Here is an 11,509-nt window from a genome sequence, read left to right as displayed (position 1 = left end):
TGTTAGTTCTTTCCTTCATAAAATTAGCTAAAATAACCTTATTATATTATATAATTTGATAAAAAAGAAACCAATCATTGTATTTTGACTACATGTTAGAAAAACTCTTTGTTTGTAAATTCATGGTTTATATTTTTAGAGTCATGCATAACTAATGATAAATTCATGGTTTCTACCTTTAGAGTCACACATAACTAACGATAAATTCATGGTTTCTATCTTTAGAGTTACACATAACTAATGATAAATTCATGGTTTCTATCTTTAGAGTCATACATAACTAATGATAAATTCGTGGTTTATTTCTTTGGAGTCACACATAACTAATGATAAATTTATGGTTTATATCTTTAGAGTCACACATAATTAATGATAAATTCATGGTTTATATCTTTAGAGTTACACATAACTAATGATAAATTCATGGTTTCTATCTTTAGAGTCACACATAACTAATGATAAATTCATGGTTTATTTCTTTAGAGTCACACATAATTAATGATAAATTCATGGTTTCTGTCTTTATAGTTACACATAACTAATGATAAATTCATGGTTTATATCTTTAGAGTTATACATAACTAATGATAAATTCGTGGTTTATTTCTTTGGAGTCACACATAACTAATGATAAATTTATGGTTTATATCTTTAGAGTCACACATAATTAATGATAAATTCATGGTTTATATCTTTAGAGTTACACATAACTAATGATAAATTCATGGTTTCTATCTTTAGAGTCACACATAACTAATGATAAATTCGTGGTTTATTTCTTTAGAGTCACACATAACTAATGATAAATTCATGGTTTCTATCTTTAGAGTCACACATAACTAATGATAAATTCGTGGTTTATTTCTTTAGAGTCACACATAATTAATGATAAATTCATGGTTTCTGTCTTTATAGTTACACATAACTAATGATAAATTCATGGTTTATATCTTTAGAGTCACACATAACTAATGATAAATTCATGGTTTCTATCTTTAGAGTTACACATAACTAACGATAAATTCAGGGTTTCGTAATATACGACTTTTTACTGCTTCATTTTGTTCAATTTCGCGCAAAATCCTTTAAGGACTATTTTCACTAACCGTCCTCAGTTTAAAAGTGATAGACTAGAGGGAAGGCAGTTAGTCAGTACTACCCATCGCCATCTCTTGGGGTGCTCTAACAGAATGGTGAGACTTACCGTTACAATGTAACGGCCCACGAGTTGGGTGATAGAATTCGAACCCGCAATTGGCAGATTGTGAGTTCAACGGTTTAATCACAAGGCCATAGCAGTCCCTATTTTCATTGCGTTAACTATGGTAAGATTTATTATGTAGCAATAGAACCACCTTTCAAGCTTTTTAAATACTTTTTCCACGTGGCTAAACTACAGGCTATCTGCACATTGTCGATTACATGGAATTAAACCTTGGATTTAGCGTTGTATGTAAGCTTACCGCTGATCCACTGAAGGGGGGCTAAATAAGCTTAAATGTACATATAACTGATTTGTTTGTTTGTGTTTTGAATTTCGGGCAAAGATACAGGAGGGCTATCTGCGCTAGCCGTTCTTCATTTAGCGGCTCGGCATGACCAGGTGGTTATGGCGCTCGACTCGTAATCCGAAGGTCGCGGGTTCGAATCCCTGTCACACCAAACATGCTCGCCCTTTCAGCCGTGAGGGCGTTATAATGTGACGGTCAATCCAACTATTTGCTGGTAAAAGAGTAGCCCAAGAGTTGGCGGTGGGTAGTGATGACTAGCTGCCTTCCCTCTACCCTTACACTGCTAAATTAGGAACGGCTAGCGCAGATAGCCCTCGAGTAGCTTTGCGCGAAATTCAACACAAACAAATCCTTATTTATCGGTGTAAAACCGTTTGACAACAATTGTTTTCAAACTCTTTTATCTCTGGTTTGTTTGCTTGAAATTAAGCACAAAGTTGAACTGTTGGCCATCTGTGCTCTGCCATCCTCGAGTATCGAAACCCGGATTCTAGGGATATAAGTCCGCAGACATACCCCTGTACCACTGGGAGGCTAGTGTCTGGTTGACAGCATCATTTTTTTTTAAAGTTCTAAATCTTAAGTCGCCTGTTAAAGACTTATTGAGAATTATGAATGATACTGACTCTTTTTATCCTCCCAATACATCTTTTGATAAGATAATTTTTAGTTATAATACACTAATCCACAAGAGCATTAAATCCAGGAAATTCTTAATAACTGGAATGTTTAGTTTGGTTATTTTTTTCTACGATAACTTTTAATATAGCAAATAAGTAATGATGATTCCAACACGTATATAAAGCTTGTGTTGTCAGGAAATCAGAGTAGGGCAATATTAAAATGTAAGCAGGTGGCGCTACGAGACTTATATGACATGAACCATTTTGGGTAAATTTGTTCCTGAAACATCGGTGCTGAACTGAGTAGTTGTGTATTTCTTTAACCTGTCGCTATTTCATTTGTCTTTACATTATTTTTACCTCTGTCCACTTTTATATGTTTGTCAGCAAAGTTTCTCGAAAAAGGCTGAATGGATTTGGTATCAACGAAGAAGCGATTAGTTTTTGGAGCGTCGGGGTCAAAAGTCAAGATCACGAAAATCTAAAAAATCCCTATCTGTTAATTAAAGGACCGATTATCGCGCTATTTTTGCTCTACAACTCGGGTCCCCCGCTGTTACAGCGGTAAATCTTCGGATTTACAGTGCTAAAATCAGTGATTCGTTTCTCCTCGGTGGATACGGCAGATAACCCAATGTGGCTTTGTTATAACTCGGTGAAAAATGATCGAATTTCTTGACATTTGGTGGACTTATCTGGAATATTATTACTCATTGTTCTACCAAATATGATCCGTGTTCAGTGATAATAGAGAATATACGGACAGACTGTCGTATTTTCTGTAAGCCGAAAGCGATCAGCGCTGCGTAGCGGGAATATACGTTTTTCTGAGTGCCCCTCTAGTCTTCTATATGTATTTATATGAAGTTTAAGTAGCTTTTAATTAGCTCTCTACGAAATTTAACAAAACCGATAGAATTACCGATATAGACAAATAAACAAGTTTTCCTGTCATCCAAACAGTTGATTTGCTGTCGCAGAATCCCAAGGTACAGTGTGTATCCCGAACTATAGATAAGTTGCGCCTGCACACTGTGATAACCGGATTGATACTTATCAGACTATTTGTCCGACTGGCCAGACTAATAGTACAGCCAAATTAATATGGTTTAATAAAATATCTATGAAGTCAAAACATGAAAGCTTTTATAATAGATGTTCCAACATTATTTTTTTTTTAAAGTAAAATAGTTGCAGAAATAGTATTTCTGTTTTGCTCATTGAAGGTTACTTAAGTTTTCCTTTTTTATTTTGGGTTATTATATTATATATTTTTATTTTTGGTTATTATATTAATAGAACAAAGTCTAACATGTTATATACAGTTGTGTTTATATGACATGCAGGAATTTCATGTTTGTTCAACTATTTATATTTTTATAAAGAGTTTTTTAACTTCTCATTTATTCCACATGTGCTCAGTTTTAACATAACACGTGATCAAGAAAGTCGTTAAATATCTTTAGCTCCTGTTACCTTTATTATTTGTCATTTTCTCGAGATACAGCCTTGTCTCCCCATGGTTGTACAGTTTCACTCTCCTTCGGCCTGGAATGGCCAAGCGTGTTAAGGCGTTCGACTCGTAATCCGAGGGTCGCGAGTTCGAATCCCGGTCGCACCAAACATGCTCGCCCTTTCAGCCGTGGGGCGTTATATGTGATTCCACTATTCGTTGGTAAAAGAGTAGCCCAAAAGTTGACGGTGGGTGGTGATGACTAGCTGACTTTCCTCTAGTCTTACACTGCTAAATTAGGAACAGCTAGAGCAGATAGCCCTCGAGTAGCTTTGCGCGAAATTCAAAACAAACAAAGAAACACTCTCCTTCGAGAAACAGACAATAGTGTCCTTCCATGTCAAGCGAGTTGACGTCTCAAGGTTAGAGCTTTCATCATTTTCTAATGAGAATGACCAGTCCCATGGGTAGCACTGTTCACTGTGGATAAGCCTGATATTAGCAAAATGAGTCTGATCAATCTACCTCTCCAGTATAGGCTTCTGTTCATTGTAAAAAGGTAAAATACAAGCGCCGTTGTTTTGAGTTTGGATAAAATCATTTCTTTGTGTCTATTCTATATATTTATCAGCAAAGACGCAGTTAATTTTAATGAAACTCAAAACCACTTTATAAAATATATCTTTCTAAACCTCCTGTTATAGACTGAACCTATCCTATTCACTCATGAGGGAAATCAGTTTGACTTGAAGATATCACATTTGTATATAGCTGGGGTATTCTGGACGATTAGGACTTTTTTCACATGACAACATTATTTTATCGAAATGTAAATGTTCTGAAACAATATTCAATGTAATAAAGCCATGTGTATGAGCATCATCTAATCAAGTTTTAATTATCATTTGTTCCAACAAGCAAAACTAATTAATAAATTTCCTGTAAATCCTCTTAAAGTTCGATGCAATACAAGTAAACAACAAATTTTATAGGACCTAGGTTTTGTACGAATCTTGATGCTTCACTCATTCATTGTCTTTAATCAATAAATTTCTTGATAAAAATAAGATAAACATAAGTTGTTACTATGCTTATGTTGGGTCATAATATTTTTTACTAATTCACAATCCAAAGAAAATGTTGACGAGTTACTAGCACTCAGTTCTAAGGAATTTTGTAAGAAAGCAACACAGTTGTTTTTTTCTTAATAAATGTGTAAAATTTATATATTGAAAAGCATCTGATTAAATCAAGTGAAACCTTTTGAAAGGTTTATGATACGTTGTGGGGGCCCAGCATGACCAGATGGCTAAGGCGTTTGACACGTAATCCGAGGGTCGCGGGTTCGAATCCCCGTCACGCCAAACATGCTCGATCTTTAAGCCGTGGGGGCGTTATAATGTTACCATCAATCCCACTATTCGTTGGTAAAAGAGTAGCCCAAGAGTTGGCGGTGGGTGGTGATGACTAGCTGCCTTCCCTCTAGTTTTACACTGCTAACTTAGGGACGGCTAGCGCAGATAGCCCTCGAGTAGCTTTGCGTGAAATTCAAACCAAACCAAATCATAACAATGTAATTGAACATAAAATTATCATATAAATAATCTCTACACATTTCAACTGGACTGTCTTGTCATCCTCAAGAGAACATCAGTAAACCTGTGAAAAGGTATGTATAATTTATTACATGTGTAGGTGTAATAAAAATAGCAGTTTCACTTTTAAAACAGTTACCGTCTGTGCTCGTGCTATCACACACGCGTTATTGATCATAATTATGTGTTGTGTGTTTATCCTTTCATCATTTTCGAGTTTTAACACATGTAAAACATTTAATCAGCAATCTCACAATTCTAAAGTCCTGGTACTTGTCCTGTATGAAAAAAAAATGACCGGTAATTGTGGTTGCTATCTTTGTATTAAATATCGGTTAGGCGGTTACAGTTAACGCTTTATATTGTTTTTTCTTACTTTCCCTTTACGTAATCAACAATGACAATTGTGTTCATTGTATGGTGTTGTAGTGTCTGAGAATTTTTCTATATCATTTATTTGCTACTTATAGAAATGAACTATCAGAATGCACGTGGCCAAAAGTTCGTGGTAATGCATACATACAGTTTTGGGTAATGACATGCTTTTTAAAACTTGATAAGCGAAGATGCAGGTTCTGTGTGTCTCAGTACACTTGGTAAGGGCGTCATTATGTGACCCATTGCAAGGTTAATATGTATTACAGTCAAAATGTTGATATTATGTACATTGTCAAAGTCATGAATTAAAACTCGAGTCAAAACGCTTTACAGAAGTATAAATTATTTTCTTACAGGAGTAAAATCACTGTAGTCGGTTATTTAAAAAAAATGTAATTTTGCTAATTTTGTGTAAGTGGTTTATCTTTTGATACTCTGAAACTAAAGCGCATGTCCATTTTCACCAGAAATTACTCTCGAATATAAGGTCTGTAGCTAAAAGAAACAACAACAAAAACAAAAATTAACGCATGATTTTGAACGATTTCCGGTCAAGTATTAATGGGAACTAAAAACTAAGGTCACAGCTAAAATAAAAGTGTTAGTTTCAAATTTTGCTTTTTTTTTGCTGTTGGTATATGGAGACTGAAGCTCAGACAAAGATATGTGAAAAAACTATAACAATTATCAGTGGAAAGTGTGATTAAATATACATGATAACGACTTCTCAACTCAAAGGGCAGGGATATTCAGTGACGGGATTCGAAACCATGATCCACAGATTGCGAATAGAATGTTCTTACTACCAGAACTATAAGTTACAAAAATATAGTTTGGTTGTAAGTTAATTTGATCAAACATTTGAACTTAAAAAAATGCAAAAATTAATATAACAAACGGAACAGGATGTTACTGTTGACAAAATAAATAGTAAATTTTAGAAACTCTACTGAGGTTAGGAGATAAGAGGATGAGAATCTTAAGTAAATGTAAGTCAGAGATTGAAACACGGTGATTTGTACTGGTGTGAATATTTAAGTCAAAAAGTGAAATAAGGTGGTTTGTACTGGCGTGAACGTGTAAGTCGAATACTGAAATATGGTGGTTTGTATTAGTGTGAGCAGGTAAGTTAAAGAGTGAAACGACATGGTTTGTACTTGTATGAACATGTAAGTCAAAGAGTGAAACTATTTATACTGGTGTGAATAGTTAAATTAAAGAGTGAAACATGGTGGTCTGTAATGGTGTGGAAATGTAAGGCGAAGAGTGAAACATGGTGGTTTATACTGATGTGAACATGCAAGTCAAAGGGTGAAACATGGTAGCTTGTACTGGAATGAGCAGGTAAGTCAAAGAGTGAAACATGATGGTCTGTACTGGTGTGAACATGTAAGTCAATTAGTGAAGCATGGTGTTTTCTACTTGTTTAAACAGATAAAATAAATAGTGAAACGAGATAGTCTGTACTGGAGTGAATGTGTAAGCAAAAGAGTGAAACATATTGGTCTGCATTGACTGATGAGAGTCTGTACTGATGTGAAAACGTAAGTCAGAGGGTGAAACATGGTAATCTGAAAAATAATGTGATGATTGTTAGTGTTGCGAAGAAGATACAATATTGCATCACTCTAGGTTTGTTGTGCAATGCCCAGTAAACGATGTTTGTTGTGCTGACTTTGAATTTCAGCTGAATAATTATCCAGAACATACTGCCCTGCACGAAAAAAAAAAAAAAAAAAAAACGAGAAGGAAGAATACTGTAATAATATAAAACTGTGACATGACTAGACCGTATTCTTAGAGCAAATCTAAGTGTGGAGCAGCAGTTAATGTTAACTGATCAAAACAACAATGTTGGCTGATTGTAAATTAAAAGGAAATAAGAATCGATACCTTGTACACCAAGTATTACATTTAGTATTAAATCACAATATTTAGGCCCGGCATGGCCAGGTGGTTAAGGCACTCGACTCGTAATCTTACAGTCATTGGTTCGAATCCTCATCACACCAAACATGCTTGCCCTTTCAGCCGTAGGAGCGTTATAATGTTACGGTAAATCCTACTATTCGTTGGTAAAAGAGTAGCCCAAGATTTGACGGTGGGTAGTGATGACTAGCTGCCTTCTCTCTAATCTTACACTGCAAAATTACGAACGGTTAGCGCAGATAGCCCTCGTATAGCTTTGCGCGAAATTCAAAAGAAACACAATATTTAATGTGATCTTGTGTTCACTTTTAAACACTGAACGTGTTATAGTGTAATATATATTTTAAGGTTCACTATAAGTGGGTTGTGTTTTAATGTTTTATTACACAGGTTCTCCAGTTTAACCAAGTACTTTTATCATTCCTAGTGTGTTAAACTTTTCAATATATTATGCTAAACAAATTATTTGTAATTAATACTTAACAATCAAAACTTTAAAACTTGTCATCATAATAAGATAGTCTTTTTGCTTTAATTGTACATTTGCTGACAATTTATATAATTCTAGAAAGGTACTTTTTTTTCTCTTAAAACCTAGTTACGAGTTAAGATATATTTTTTAAGTAGGGAACATTTTTCTAATCACTTCACAAAATAACAATTTTATGAATATCAATTTATAACATTTCTTTGTAATTAAAGTTTATAAAAAATGCCGAAATTCTTTGAGCAATAAATTCATTCGTGATATTAAGAAAGTAAGATAATGGGTTACACTTCAATCACGTTTGTCCCAAACAGTGAAATATTCAAGTTAAAGTTATCAAAGACGGTCGTAAATCGATCTGTAAACTTGTAAATATTAAACTCTAAGTCTGTTAAAGAGATATGGTAAAACTTGGCTGTTGATGTGAGATAAAAACAAACATTTTGTATTATTTCATTTTAAACAGTTGTGTTGATGACATGTCATCCAGTTTGGTATCATTTTTACATAACCTACGGACATAGCATACTTAACACTTCCGGTTTGTAGTGAGTTACGTGTGGGGGTTAATTTAACACTTCCAGTTTGTAGTGAGTTACGTGTGGGGGGTAATTTAACACTTCCAGTTTGTAGTGAGTTACGTGTGGGGGTTAATTTAACACTTCCAGTTTGTAGTGAGTTACGTGTGGTGGTATACTTAACACTTCCAGTTTGTAGTGAGTTACGTGTGGTGGTATACTTAACACTTTCAGTTTGTAGTGAGTTACGTGTGGTGGTATACTTAACACTTCCAGTTTGAGTAGTGAGTTACGTGTGGTGGTATGGTATACTTAACACTTCCAGTTTGTAGTGAGTTATGTGTGGTGGTACTTAACACTTCCAGTTTGTAGTGAGTTACGTGTGGTGTGTGTTACGTGTGGTGGTATACTTAACACTTCCAGTTTGTAGTAGTTACGTGTGGTGGTATACTTAACACTTCCAGTTTGTAGTGAGTTACGTGTGGTGGTATACTTAACACTTCCAGTTTGTAGTGAGTTACGTGTGGTGGTATACTTAACACTTCCAGTTTGTAGTGAGTTATGTGTGGTGTTATACTTAACACTTCCAGTTTGTAGTGAGTTACGTGTGGTGGTATACTTAACACTTCCAGTTTGTAGTGAGTTACGTGTGGTGGTATACTTAACACTTCCAGTTTGTAGTGAGTTACGTGTGGTGGTATACTTAACACTTCCAGTTTGTAGTGAGTTACGTGTGGTGGTATACTTAACACTTCCAGTTTGTAGTGAGTTACTTCCAGTTTGTAGTGAGTTATGTGTGGTGTTATGTGTGGTGGTATAGTTACGTGTGGTGGTATACTTAACACTTCCAGTTTGTAGTGAGTTACGTGTGGTGGTATACTTAACACTTCCAGTTTGTAGTGAGTTATGTGTGGTGGTATACTTAACACTTCCAGTTTGTAGTGAGTTATGTGTGGTGGTAAATTTAACACTTTCAATTTACAATGAGTTTTGTGTGATGTAGCTTTTTGTTGTCCTTGAACTGAAAGTTTATGATAATAAATATTATCAAATCAGCCTCTTTTATATTGTTTAACGCTGGTTCGTAATGTTTTAATGAAGGACGTGAACGACTCATGAACTATGAAGGACGACTGTAATCATCTAAGTGGAATACGTTTTTAATATATATGAACAACAAGTTATTTAATCATTTACCAAGTTCGCATTACAAGGTTGAAGTGGAATTATTAATATAATGATGCATATTCTCATAATTATATATTATTCAGATAGTTTTTGAGTAGGTTTGCACAATTAAAGCACTTTTTTTAGTACGACTATCAAGAACCAAAACCTACAAAAGTCTGAGCAGCTGACCGTACTGCACAAGATGTGATTGATCCTAAGCATGTATGTTAACACGGGACTCGCGAGCTTTGGGAGACAGGATGCATTCGAAAGTTCGATATTAATAAGTCAGAATTACTCTAGTGTTTAAAGTATTCCCACTTATTAAAATAATCAAAATAATAAAACTTACAAAAAGGCTTACCTAGCATATAGGATAATCCTGACAAAAGATAAACCTTTAACAAGTAGAATTGGTAAATTCAAGTTGTGTACGCTCACTTTACTTTGAATATTGAAGAAACAGATCAGGCCTGGCCTGGCATGGCCAAGCGCGTAAGGCGTGCGACTCGTAAGCCGAGGGTCGCGGGTTCGCGCCCGCGTCGCGCTAAACATGCTCGCCCTCCCAGCCGTGGGGTTGTATAATGTTACGGTCAATCCCACTATTCGTTGGTAAAAGAGTAGCCTAAGAGTTGGCGGTGGGTGGTGATGACTAGCTGCCTTCCCTCTAGTCTTACACTGCTAAATTAGGGACGGCTAGCACAGATAGCCCTCGAGTAGCTTTGTGCAAAATTCCGAAAAACAAACAAACAAAACAAACAGATCAGGCCAGTAACTGAATACTCTGTTTATGTCACTGATTATAATGTGTTATCTATCTAGAGGTTTTCTCCCCCCCTTACCTTTTGAAATTTAGTCACAGCGAGAAGTTTATTGATTCACATCGCTAAAATCCTGGGTTGAATTTCCAGTGGTTGGGCGCAAAAGATAACTCAACGTGGCATTCATGTTATTTGATGAAATCACGTTTGTTTATTAATCACAGCACATGTTACTGTGACTACAAACAAAACCGGTAAGGTTAAAGCGACACTTTTTGGTTTAGATATTTTCTTCCGACCTTTTATATTAAGAAACGAAAACAACTACCAAAAGTGAAAAAAACAACAACTTAAGTATAGGTTTCGAAATAATGCAAATACGTTCTGCATGGTTTCGAACGTTTTTCTTCAGTGGGTTAATTTCATCAATCGACCACATGAGATGTTCCAAATGTTGATTGATCAGTTGAACATGTGCTGATGTGTTATCGAAAAACATGCAAGCAATAATTTAATTTAACACGTCTTCTAGAGAGTGAGGGCGCTACAGGAGGCAAAGGGGTATTTGCCCTTCAAATATTTTCTTGGTTCCCTAGTTTTTCCCTCCCCAAATTTAATCCAAATGTAATATGTATAATAATAAACAAGTTCGCACGCGCACTGCCGTGTTTCCCACTTTTTACGATAAAAACGACCAGATATATTGTACAATAATCGGTATTCCATTTAACCCTACTTTGTCGTACTAACTGTACTACTGCAGTAAGTAACTGTTTATTTATTTAAATAGTGCTAAAAGATAGAAACTTATTTTTTTTTTAACAAAATGCAGCTTCCCAAGGTCTGCGAGTATTTTCGGACTTTCAAACTCAAAGTTAGCTGTTTCGCACAAAGTTACTCAAGTGCTATCTGTGCTAGTCGTGCTTAATTTAGCAGTGTAAGACTAGAAGAAAGGCAGCTAATAGTCATCACCACCCACCGCCAACTCTTGGGCTACTATTTTACCGACGAATTGTAGGATGACGGTAACGTTATAACGCCCCACGGCTGAAAGGGCGAGCATGTTTGGTGCGATCGGGATTCG

Source organism: Tachypleus tridentatus, chromosome 13, assembly GCF_004210375.1.
Source record: "Tachypleus tridentatus isolate NWPU-2018 chromosome 13, ASM421037v1, whole genome shotgun sequence".
In the NCBI taxonomy this organism is placed as follows: Eukaryota; Metazoa; Arthropoda; class Merostomata; order Xiphosura; family Limulidae; genus Tachypleus; species Tachypleus tridentatus.
Note: the sequence above shows the minus strand (reverse complement) of the source record.